The 10,300-nt window shown below is 42.0% G+C and overlaps 1 pseudogene; it reads right to left on the bottom strand.

The window, feature by feature from the left end:
* Positions 1–3,093: 3,093 nt before the first annotated feature.
* LOC103726289 overlaps positions 3,094–10,300 on the bottom strand; it is a 12,911-nt pseudogene continuing 5,704 nt past the window's right edge.

Here is a 10,300-nt window from a genome sequence, read left to right as displayed (position 1 = left end):
AGCTAACAACTGTCCATAACTCCAGTTCCTGGGAATTTGACACTTTCTTCTGCTCTTCTCAGGCACTGCATGACACGGGTGCCCTTCTCTACATTCCATAATACTCATTCACATAAATAAAAATTTAAAAAATAGGGAGGGGGGAACCATTAGAACACTTAAAAGGCTCAAGCCCTTTGGGGGCTTTGGATTTGCAGTTTCTGAATTACCCTCCACTTGTGGGAGAGCTTCATTTCTCTGGATGTGTGTGTGTATGGATGTGTGATTCTTTATCTTTCAATAAGTTTGTTAGCTTCTTGCTCTTTTTTCCTGCCTTTTAATTGTTGTTTTGAGAAAGGGTCTCACTGTGTAGCTTTAGCTGGCCAGGAAATCACTATGTAGACCAGGCTTGGCCTCTCAACTCACAGAGATCTACTTGCCTTTGCTTCCCAAGTACTGGAATTAAAGACCATCATGCCCACCAACCTCATAATTCTTTAATTGGATGAGGAAAGGAACCCAAACCTTAACCCCTACACCAATAACAACAAAGTAGCAGAGAGTGATGAATGGTTATGCTTAGCTCACTTTATCCTTTTTATACAGTCCAGGATCCCAGTCCAGGTAATTGAACCACCTCAGCCTAACCAGGGTCGTCTCCCACAGGTATGCCCGGAGGTTCATCTCCCAGGTGATTCTGATCAGATTAACCACCACACCCACCTACTGAGGTGTAAGTGTTGGAGACCAGACACATTGTGCTGCTAGCAGCCCACAGCATCAGGGCATATCAGCTGGGTAAACCAGAACCAGCTTTTCCTCTTGTCAAGATGATTTACCTCAAGTGTTACAGTCACAATCACATTACCAGCTGAAGCTATGCTACTCACTGTGCAAAATGTCACACATACAACAAGAATTTTGTAAAGAGAGTTACCATGAAGGAGCCAGAAATGAGGTTAGAGCTCCAAGTCACAAGTCTGGCTCCCTTGGATTGAGGCTACAGACATTTATGGTGAAAAGCGGCAGTGCAGCTACCCAAGATAGTAGCCAGGCCGTTATATAATCCCAGCCCTTGTGAGGTCGAAGCTGGAGAATCTACAAGTGCAACCTCAGCCTTGGCTACATAGTTGCAGGCCAGCCTACTCTACATAGTGAGACCCTAAAAACAAGGGAGAAATAAACAGGTATTGTAAAACAAAAAGATGAGGGCTTTTTCACAGAAATGACCTTTGAGTTGAGAACTGAACATAGGGAAAGGATGTGACTGGACTGAACCTGGTCTGGTGTCCACACAGGTAGCTGAGGAGGCCTTGGATTCGACAACTGAAGCTTATTTAAAGCTGCTGGTCATCCTCCTGGGCCTAAGAAGGAAGCTGAGAAGCAGTAAGAAGTTCACTGTCCACCTTCTTCTCTTGGTGACAGCTCTGAGCTGCACCTGTTTGGTCACTTTTCCAAGTATGCCAATTAGACCATCTAAAGCAGGCTTTGTGGAGTTGTACTTTTAAAATTATGTGTGTCAGAACTAGCTCTGAAAAAAATGCTTGCTGAAATGTGATCCTGGTAGTGCAGCCATGAGCCCAAGGAGAACCTCTGTGGGGTGGGACTGAGGCAGGGAAAGGCTCTGGGAGTGAGAAGTGGAAAGTGGGTCTGAGGTCACTGCACATCTTTGGCTTTATTTGAAGTTTCCAGGGCCCAGCCTTCCTGCTGCCCTGATTTACTAATTTATTGAGTGGATTGGGTTGAAAAATGGGATCCAGAATAGTTAAAACCTGGTAGGAAGACTGGAAACCCCACTCTAGGCAGCAAGTGATAGTGTAAAATGGGTAATTTCAGGATGGGATGGTGAGGTACTTTATGCATCTTGCAGGTAGTGGAATTCAAGAGGACTGAGCTGACAGATTGTGAGTATTCTGCATTGTTGAGGCAGTTGTAGCCATGGGCTAGAATTCAATAGGGGAGTTGAGGGTTTTGATGAGATACTGCTCTGTTTAAATCTCACATGAAACTCATGGATATGTTTCACACATATTTTTGAAGTGAAGGAGTAAACCTGTGTCAAACGCCCCCCAAGCCCACCAGGCTTGGGTCTTCAACAAGAAAGACACTCAGACAAAAGTCTGAAGTTATACGAGGAATTTATTAACAGGAAGGCAGGTACAGGTTGGGGAGTGATCGTCAGAAAGAACTAACTATGGGGTTCTCACAGTTCTTTTTTGTATAATTCGGAGTTGGGGTCGCCAAGGTGATTTTTCTAACAGAAACAAGTTACTATGGATACAGCACGTAGCTGCATCTTCCGGGGGTGCCCACAAATTGAACCGAAACTAACTTTCTAGAAGACCTGATTTATCATACAGGTACAGCTTGTCAGCTCTGACCGCTGAAGCAGAGAGCTCAGAAGCTCTTAAAGTGGCACGCTTCTAATTTCCAATACTTATGTCAAGCATGGCTCCTGACATTTCCCCCTTTCTTTTTATATTTTTTAAAGATGAAGTACATGCCAAGACTGGGATGGAAAGACCGTGCCTGTCTTAGGTCGTCCTCTGCCAGAGTGAAAGCCGTTGGGGGCGGCCAGCATCCCGCTTTCCTCTGAGAAGATCTTACCTGTCACTGGCTAACTGGCCTCCATAAAGTTCCCATCAATTGGCCACGGCCATGGGGAAGAAACAGGAAATAACGCTGTTGCACAGTGCCACTCTGTTATCTCTCTAGTATCTCTCTATATCATCCATTATCTCTCTAGTATCTGTATCTCTCTAATCCGTTATCTGTGGATCTCTCTAATCCATTATCTGCGGTATGCCGGCACTGCAGGCTAGGCTGTCATAGGCCTAATTTCCCCCTCTAAGTGTAAAACAAAAGGACACCAATGGGGAGTTGGGAAAAAGAAGGAAACAACAACCCAAGGGCACACACGGGGCACAGAAAGGGAGGTGCAATACAGGAATGATCAGAACAATGCTGCACAAATCACATGAAAAGGCCTTTAATCAAGGAGGCATTATAGTTAGTCCACATTATAGTTAAAGTCCACATGGTGGCATTATAGCCAAAGTCCAGAGCAGTAGAACGGTGGGAGCCATGCGGTGGAAACAGTCCAAAGGAAAAAGTTCAGGTAAAGACGAAGAGCAGGTTGGCGACCTCAGGCGGTGCAACGCGATGACACAGGCGGCATAGAATCTGGAGAGTCAGCAAACCGAACGAGGCTTTGTAGCAACCAACGGGCACAGTCAGCATCCTGTGGAAAAAACAGAAACACGCCCTCTTCCCCAAGGGAGGACTGGACCTGGTCATGTTAGGGTTACAATCTCGTGGAAAAAGGAGGATGCCACAGTCGAGGGCATCTGAGATCAAGAAAATGAGACCCTGTGGAGAAAGCTCAAGGGTATCGTTTTTTGTCTGTCAGGCATCGTTTAATGTTTAATCAGTAATCGCAGCTACGTTTTCCTTTTGAAAATGAAGGGAAGAAAGAACAATTGCTGCAGCCCGTTTGTGAGTCTGCCACCGCAGGCAACGAAAAACGCAGGGACCTCCCACAAACAGTATGCAAAGCACAACCATCAAGGTAATCAAAGAAAATCCAGAACTATGTAAAATACTCTGAAACCATCCACGAGGATCAAGATCAGAGAGAGTATTTGCTGAAGAAGTAGCTATCTGATGAATAGAAATATTTTTATGTCTTTAAGTCATTGTCCAATGTAGTTTAGTTTGTAATCACAGCTACGTTTTCTTTTTGAAAATGAAGGGAAGAAAGAATAATTTCGGCAGCCCGTTTGTGAGCTTGCTGCTGCAGAAAGTTAAAAACGCAGCGACCTCCCACAAACAGTGTGCAAAGACCAACCATCAAGGTAATCAAAGAAAATCCAGAACTATGTAAAATACTCTGAAACCATCCACGAGGATCAAGACCAAAGAGAGTATTTGCTAAAGAAGTAGCTGTCTGATCAGTAGAAGTAGCCGAAGGCATTTCTTCTGAAAATGCTGCATAAATTTCTTCCTGCAATTGCATCTCATTAAATGTTGCATTATCCATTTTCCCTTGAATATACATTTTTAACTTTTGCCATTCATAAAGAGAAGCATTAAACTTATAAGGAGTAATGCAAATCTGAGTAGAATTCCCATCATATACATATTGTACAGTTTTCTGCAATTCCAAGAGCTTACTACCTAACCAATGAAATCCGCTTTGTAAAGCCACAATTTCATCTTGTAAGTGAGCATTCATTCACCTGAGCTTGCTGTGTCCAAAGCTTATGGGAGTTGTCATGCCAACGCTCAACGAAAGTCTGCATTTGAGCAGATTTCTGAAGCGCCACACCAGCAGTAGTAGCAGTAGCAGCCAACGCAATAAGTCCTAAAATAGCAGCAACAATCAGACCAATCATGCATTTACCATGCCGTAACAACCTTTTGAAAAATCTCAGAATCAATCCTTGAGCAGGACTGCTTTCCCAGGAACAATGCATTTGCACAGGAATCCATAAAGAATTTGAGTCAAAATCATAATAGAGTCAAAAGCTGGATCAAAGGCTATAGGGTTGTTAAGACAAGCATACAAACGACAATTTTGGCAAGTTAAGTTCATGTCCTGAATGACCACATGTCCAATTAACATTACTAGGGGAAAGTGGACACAAGCTGAAACATTGTAATTCTTAACTTTAGTAAAGTCATAAAATACCTTATCATAAGTAAGAGCAACATTTCCATTAAAGAGTTCTACAGGCTTAAGAGCAGCTAGCAATTTCCAAATATGCATTTGAGGAGGATATAATGTATATCCTATTCTTAACTGAGGTCAAGGATTAGCTATGCCTCCATCCACCCAACCCACAACATTAGCAGTATTGAATTTATCTTTCATGGGAATAACATCATGTAGATCACACTTAGAGATAAATTCCTTATAATCTTTACAATCTTGTAACCAATTTCCTAAAGGACCCCAATCAATTTAAGTATGATTTCAGGACCTATAAACTTTGCCAATTAACCCTTTACAGTCTTGCCATATCAAAGGTTGTCTTTCAGAAATCTGAGCATAAGAAAAACTTTTACACTCTGGGACAGATGGAGCAGCTGTAGTCTCATATTTAGTCCAATGAGAACCTATTGACTGAGCAGAAAATCATAGCACATCTGGATGACTACGATTCTATCTACCTTTTGGAACAACCCAATGTTGCTGTTTTATAGGATAGCAAGGAGGAACTCCAAAGCACATAATCTCAGTAGTGATGAATTGAGTATAATTAAAAACTGTTTCTTCTTCATCAGGAAAATCCAGCTGCCCTGTTCCATAAGGAGGTGACAAAACATTTATAGGAAAAGTAGGAACTATAATAGTAGGTTCCTTCCAAGTATAAGGACAAAGAAGAGGAGGATTAGGTACATGAGCCCAATAAATGTTTTTAGTTTCAACAGCAGAAGTCCAAATGAATAGAAGAAATGTGAATAAAAACAGGTCTCCTTTATGGGAGGAAGACATGGCTATAGACACTAGCAGTATCAGTGGAATCTGAAAACAGAGCAATACAGCCCATAAAACCTAAAAGCAAAGTAAAAAGTTAGTGTTAGCAGTCCTAAAGAAAAGCAGGTAAGGTTAAATCAAAACAGTACAATAAGAAGAAGCCTCAATCTTAGTATGAACAATCTCTTGTTTAAAGGTTTAAGTTGTAAAAGAAATACGAAAGTGAAGGCATGCCCCAAGGTGAGCTCACCAGCAGTGGAAGCGAGGTAATGATACCTGTGCATGAAAGGAGAACTCTATATACTACAAAGTAAGTAACTAAGGTAACATAAAACAAACACAACCCATGGAAATATACCTCAAGGAAGTAACAATATGGTAGCCATAGTGATAGTGCACATTCATAACAAGGTTCCTGTACACACAGGAATGACTATAGCAACATATAGGTATCCATGGTAATGTGAAACCATGTAAAGAACAACTTACAACAGATCTGAAAGGAAAGTAACTTGAAGTAAAATGCAAGTGATTTATATCAATAGACCAGAAGTAGTTGTCGATCATAATCCTAAAGTAAGTAAATGAAGCGTATGAAATGGATCTATGCTTTTAGCAGGTTTCTTCCAAATGCACTGCAAAGAAGTATCACATTTCCATGGGAGCGTAACACAGCCATGAAAGGAACTATGAATATCAAAGACGTATTAATTTTGTACTTGGAGCATGGTTACTTTTTGTCCTGAGATGAGCCATATGGTTTATGTCGTGTCATCCTAGGTTTATCGCGAAAGCGCCTAGGAGGGCCAATGTCAGAACAAAGTCTGAGATACTCAGACAAAGTCCCTTTCTTTCTGTGGGGTCTCAGAACAGCCTGACAGGTAATATTTGCATTATCATAAGCCAAATGTTTCACAAGCTGCATGTTGGCCTTGCAGCTGGTGAAAAGCCTAGACACAAAATCCTGATATAACTCATTAGGACCCTGTTTAATCCTAGTTGGGTCCTCTGTCAGCTCATTCCAGGCCTTTTTCGCTGCGACATTAGCTTGAGCATAAACAGCACTAGGGAGGTTCAGCTGCATAGCCATCTCCTTATATTGGCCTTCACCTGCAAGCATTTCAAAAGTAATGGGAATATTGAAATTTTTATTTAAGTCAGTGGTAGCCAGACAGAATTTACCACAAGATGAACTCCAGTTAAAATAGTCCTCTACTGACAGACAAGCTCTGGCTAGTAATTTCCAATCATTAGGAGGCAACAGCTCAGTAGGCATAGAATTTAACATAGCCCAAGTAAAAGGAGCTGAAGGTCCGTACTGTGTACAAGCACATTTGAAGGCTTGTAAAGACTTGAAAGAAAACAGGAAATCCCTATTACCCTGACCATCATTATGCTCCATAACTGAAATAAATCCTGATACATCCTCTCCAGCATCAGTTTCCTGTTGCATGATTTTTTGTAATGGAGACATTACAAAGAACAAGAAATAGAAGAATGCACCATAGGTATAGCAACAAAGTTGCCATACATCTGAGAAGGCACAAAGACCTGAGTTTGAGTAAGCGGTACCTGGGTATCCTTTTCAGGCTGCTTCAGTACCTTGGAGGAAGGAAAATTTATTTTTTCCTGTTCTGACCTGGACCTCAAGCAATCTCGAATGAGAGTCCAGAGCGGGACAGTCTCCTCTAGGACCTGTAAAGTTCCTTGTTTCACAAAATACTCCTGTAACTCTGTACCCACTCTTTGCCATTCATCCATTGTTAAGGGACCCTGAGCAGGAAACCAAGGACAAACTTTCTCAAGCAAGTTCACAAAGTCATTCATCTCTTGTGAGCTAAATATCACACCTTGTTCCATAAGTATAAGCTTCAGTTCCATATTTCTGAGATAAAAGAATGGACCTACAAGGCAAAAGTTGATCATTGATAGAGATGGAGGTGTCATCTTGCTCCTCCATGGTCTGAAGACAGATGGTCCTGTTAAGCGAAAGAGGTACGCATGTGCCAAGCAGGGGTCCAAGGTAACATACAACAAAACGAGAGGAGAGAGAGGACACTCCCTAAATCCAGATCCATCTAGAACCGAGGAGCCAAGAGTAACATAAACAGACACATTAGGTTGTTAAGGTAACATAAAACACATCCATGGAACAATAAGGTGACAACAAGTAACCATGGAGACACAAACAAATGTAACAGGTGAAGTGAGACAAGTCAAAGAAAAATTTATGACTGATATCAGTAGCCTAATATTAATTTTAAAAGTGCGCACAATATTTATTGACATCTTTTACAAAATATGGGAACCAAGAAATGAGTAAAATAGGTTTAAGAGCTCATCACGAGTGACTCCTGCCACGAATCACCCATTCATTACTACCTGTAGCTCCTGACACGAGCCACCTGTAGAGCCCCTATACTCATCACAAGCAGCTTCTGCCACAAGTTACTTGTTTAGAGTGCTCAGGATGCCACCTCTCATACCTGAGCCACTGACCTGTGCTGTCTGGAAAGAACACAGAAAGACAAAGGAAAGTTTTAAAAATGCCATTTTTCAAAGACAAAGCCCTACCAGGCCCAAAACACAATTGAGGGAAATTTTTACGTGGTACCAACATGCTAAATTAAAATGAAACATGTCGGGAATGACACCCGACACAGATCTGCAAAATGCACAGTGTCGACATCTTGTGGGCACGCCAATCTTACGTCCCTAAGCATCACTGCAGATGGCCCCCTCAGTTTCTGAGTACAGCCCTCACTACTGCCTCTGTTTCCCGATTAACCTACTCTCACTAGGTTTGGGTGGATACTAGTAGCCACTAGCACCCTAGAAACTGACCGTGAGGTGGAAGCCTTTTTAGTCAGATAAATCCTGCATGCCAAGGCAGGCATGTTTTAGTAAACATGCAGGCTGTTCTCAGTGCCTTTCACAGGGCCAGAGGGTCAGTCTGAACCTGGAAAATTCCTGAGAACAGAAGCTTGTGAGAACTAGCATGAGTCTGAACAGAAAGGACCAGTTTCTTCCCAGAATCAGCGGTCAGTCTGAACCTGGAAAATTCCTGAGAACAGAAGCTTGTGAGAACTAGGATGAGTCTGAACAGAAAGGACCAGTTTCTTCCCAGAATCAGATTCTCACATTTACATCCTATCTACATCAGTTTGAAGCAACAAGCAAGAGAGATCAGGTAGAAAGCAGTTAAACTTTCAGAGGAGAGGAGGCTACCATTTCTTACTAAAACAGAGAGCTCTGGGCAACAAAACATTTCTGTAAATATCCGTGGTAGATCTACAAACTGAAGCCCAATGTCTTCCACAGTAACACCGCGGACATATGCCTGGATTTAGTGCATTAGGACACTGACTTTTAAAATGTCCTATGCCACCACAGCGGAAACATTTTAATCTCCCCCTAGATTGCATGAAAGAAGATCTGAAGTTAACTGTCGGAGGTGGGCTCCTACCTGAAGGAGCACGTATCCACGCCTGAGGAACTGAACAAGGAAATGAGGGCTCTGAAAGAGTAACTTTAGAAATCTCCTTAATGATTTTATAATACAACTCATCAGAAACTTTATAAAGATTAATGACTCTTCCAGATGCATATAAAAGCTGAAATGGAAGCAAGAATGGATGCAGTGGACTGTAGTCGGCAAGCACTTTAACAAAAGTCCAAATAGTCCAGAAATCAAGCGGCACTTCTTCTATGATACATGCCAGCTCCATATTTAAGGTAACTGCATGCCAGTTTAAAATGTCTAAGTAAGGGAACCAAGAAGTAAATTTCACAAGTACTTTCACACAGTTATCTACCTGTCCCTTAAAATCTTGCACTCTCCTATCAAGGAGATAATGAATTAAAGAAGTAAAGAAAGCAAGCTCACCCAACTTTCTAATACTTACCTGCTGCATCATACTTACTCAAAAAACAATTTCCTCCACAAAAAATCTTTTTGGGCAGCCTGGTGCTGGAGGTCTTCGAGCCCCACATTGGGCGCCAATTGTCGAATGCCCCCCAAGCCCACCAGGCTTGGGTCTTCAACAAAAAAGACACTCAGACAAAAGTCTGAAGTTATACGAGGAATTTATTAAAAGGAAGGCAGGTGCAGGTTGGGGAGTGATCATCAGAAAGAACTAACTGTGGGGTTCTCACAGCTCCTTTTTGTATAACTCGGAGTTGGGGTCACCAAGGTGATTTTTCTAACAGAAACAAACAAGTTACTATGGATACAGCACGTAGCTGCATCTTCTGGTGCCCGCAGATTGAACCAAAACTAACTTTCTAGAAGACCTGATTTATCATACAGGTACAGCTTGTCAGCTCTGACCACCGAAGCAGAGAGCTCAGAAGCTCTTAAAGTGGCACGCTTCTAATTTCCAATACTTATGTCAAGCATGGCTCCCGACAACCTGAATTACAAATTGGTTTTATTTTCAATCAAAACTTTAAATCAATGTTTTTGTTACTGTTGTTGTTGTTGGTGGTGGTGGTGGTGGTGGTGGTGGTGTGTGTGTGTGTGTGTGTGTTAGTCAAGTTCTCACTGTGTGGCCTTGGCTGACCTAGAACTCACAGAGATCTGCTGCCTCTGCATCCTGAGTGCTGGAATTAAAGGTAGGCGACTACACTTGGCCCAGTCAGTGGTTCCTAAGCAACAAATTCAGTAATAGCAAGAATTTCCTGAGGCAAGAAAATCAGGTTAAACAAATTATTTTGGGATGACATCGGGGCTGATAAGAAAGTTTGCCAGTTCCACAGAGGATTCTATCTCCATACTCTGGCTGTCTGGGAGACTCTCTTGACATTTTAGGAAGCTACATTATAGTTGAGACATATATATAT

This window comes from Nannospalax galili, unplaced genomic scaffold (genome assembly GCF_000622305.1).
Source record: "Nannospalax galili isolate Female #2095 unplaced genomic scaffold, S.galili_v1.0 scaffold368, whole genome shotgun sequence".
NCBI lineage: Eukaryota > Metazoa > Chordata > Mammalia > Rodentia > Spalacidae > Nannospalax > Nannospalax galili.
This window is presented reverse-complemented; position numbering and strand designations above follow the sequence as displayed.